Here is a 2,831-nt window from a genome sequence, read left to right as displayed (position 1 = left end):
AACAAAGTATTTGAACTGGAGGAAGGACCATTTTTATTGTAAACTGGCACCAAAAAAAAAGCATTGCTAGAATTATAGTCATGTGCTACGATTTTGTGGGGAACAGAGCTTAAGAATGACTAAATTGATATTTAGCAGAGAAATTCTGAAACAACAATGTATCCAGTATAGTATGTAGCTTCTCTTAACTACTTACTGTAAAATCTGAGAAAAGAAAAATGCTTAAAGAATGGGATTCATAGTGAAAATAGAAGCATAACAGCCGGGTGGTGGTGGTGCACATGGGAGGCAGAGGCAGGCGGGTCTCTGTGAGTTCGAGGCCAGCCTGGTCTATAAGAGAAGCATAATATTAAAAATTATTTCCTATAGATTTGTTTGATTTTTATTATGAGTAGCAGTGTGTGCGTGCTTGTGCCTGTGTTCACACAGTGTGCCTGTTCGCACAGGTCAGAGGCAGCATGTCTCCCTAGAGACAGACTTGCAGGCATTTGTGAGCCTACTAATATGGGTGCTGGAAGCTGAGTTGGGGTTCTTCAGGGTGGCAGTATCTGGTCTTAACACCTGAACCATCTATCTAGCTGTTTTTGTTTTTTTACTGTGTGTGTGTCTGTGTGCCTCTGTGTGTGATGTATGTATGTGTGGGTTGTATGTATGTGTGTGTGTTAGGTTCAAGTTGTTAGCCCTAACCCTGAACTTCTGATTCCCATGTTTCCATCATCCAAGTATTGGAATTGAAGGAGTGAGCCACAAGTCCTGCAAGATTTGATTAAAGAAAATCTCAGACAGACAGCCATGTAAAGAATAAAAAAGCAGTGGTCATCGGGGCACATGAACGCAGCTTGAAATACACTTTGTCCCTCATGACTGAAGAAAGAAAAACTGCTTAGGAGAAGAGAAAACCACAGGTTTTATTAAGTTACTATTTGATAAAGAAAATAATATGACTATAAAGAAGGCAGGAATTCTATATTGAAAGAATAGGAGTGCTTGCAAGACCCTTTGGAGAGCTTTAGACCCCCATAGCAATCTCAAGCTCAGAGCTCTTAGAGCTCTTAGAGCAAAAAGGTTTGGGGGAGAAGTCCACTATTTCCACAAGAAATTGGCTGGGTTGTGTGGGTGACTTCAGTGCTCGGGACTAAATTAAGTATTTGCTTCTAGAATTTTAGTACAAGTCTCCTTATCCCATCTATGTGTGGCTCAAGTGTGTCCTAATGCAGTTCAGGCTTGTGCTTTGGAGAATCCTGGCTGTGGACTTTGGTGGTGTCCATGTGGTGTTTTCCAGTATCTACAATGTAAAAGCTGTGAAAATATGGCTGCCTCCACCTAGATTTCAAAGAATGCTTTTCAGAACCTTCTTGTCCAGGTAGAGAACTGCCCCAGCAGTGAAACTGAAGGAAGGCCCTCACTAGGACAATAGCCAGCAGAATTGTGTGGATGAACTCTGTGATCACCACAAAGAGTCCTCACTAAGGCTTCTTGAGAGGCAGACCGTTTTCCAAGACAGCCGAGCTGTAGATGAAGGGCATTTGAATGAGCGTGGGAGCAGTATAGGCATGTGACTTTAAGGCCTGAAAGCTACAGTGTGGTTTTTACCTCCAAGCCACAGGGGCAGAACTGCCTGAGGCCTTTGGGACTTAACCCCCTGCCCAGTGTCTGGAAAGCAGGACTTGGAGCCAAAAGGGATTATACTTAAGCCTCTAGATTTAATGTTGTTTGTCTTGCTGGGCTTTGGACTTAATGGGCCCTGATACTTGTTTATTCTCTTTCTTCCATTTAAAATAGAAATGTCTACTTCATAACAGTTCCATCACCATGTTTTCAGAGATCATAACTTGTTTAATTTCATAGGCTTAAGGCTTGAAGGAAATTGGCCTTAGAATACATTAAGCTTTAAATTTCACTCATGTCTGATTGAGATAAGTCTCCAGACTTAGACTTTAAAGGTGGTTTGGGACTGATAAGACTCTGGTTATTGTAATGGGATGTATGTATTTTGTGAATGAGGACTTGCTGATGAAAGCAGCAGAGACATGCTCTGGTCTGAATGTATTCTCTCCATATTCATAGATGGTCTTCTGCTACGTGAATAGGAAAGGACTTATTAACCACTCCTGAGGTACCTGTATGTAGGTCAGGAGACTTTATAAGAGGGCTTGATGAGGCACTTGGTTCCAGGTTTTGTCCTACCTTTTGACATGTGACAACAGAATCTTCATTTCCATGTTTCTCTGCATTTAAGGTGAAAGGGACAGGGGGGGGGGAATCAAGGCTTAACTTTAATTAAGTATGATTAGCAAGCTTACTTGGAAAATATTAGGTTACAGAGGAATCAGAAAGCAGAATACAGAACTCTGTCTGAGACAAGAAAGCTAAAACGAAACTATTGACTTTTGTTTTTATAGGCCTGATTATCCCTTTTTCTTTTTTTGAAAAAGACATGTTCCTGCTTCTCCTCGGAGAAGTGATTATCACCAATACCCCTTCAGGTAGCAAGTCCTATTTGCTAAATTTAAATCTATTTTAACTAGGAAGCTGCCATTTTAGCTTCTGTAAAATTTACTTAGCTCTAGAGAAAAAAAAAAAAAACTCTTCTGGGACAGAGACAAAAGCCCACCCAAAGGTCGTCACAAAGACATGATTATGACAATACAGCCTGTCCTCTCTAAGCTGTGAAATGCTTCTGCTCATTGCAGTACCTCCATGAGCAAGAGCAGCCGGTTTGGGTAGCGCTCATTAAGGAGTTTTTCCTCCTATCTCCTAGTGCTATGCAAGTACAAAGGCTGTCCTGAAGCAGACAGCCATTCTCAACAGATGCCATATGTGGACTGCGT

The sequence above is a fragment of the Alexandromys fortis genome, unplaced genomic scaffold (genome assembly GCF_014885135.2).
Source record: "Alexandromys fortis isolate MF-2015 unplaced genomic scaffold, M_Fortis_MF-2015_v1.1 scaffold_365, whole genome shotgun sequence".
NCBI classification, from domain to species: Eukaryota; Metazoa; Chordata; class Mammalia; order Rodentia; family Cricetidae; genus Alexandromys; species Alexandromys fortis.
The sequence above is the reverse complement of the archived record's forward strand: the minus strand, read 5'-3'. Positions refer to the sequence as shown.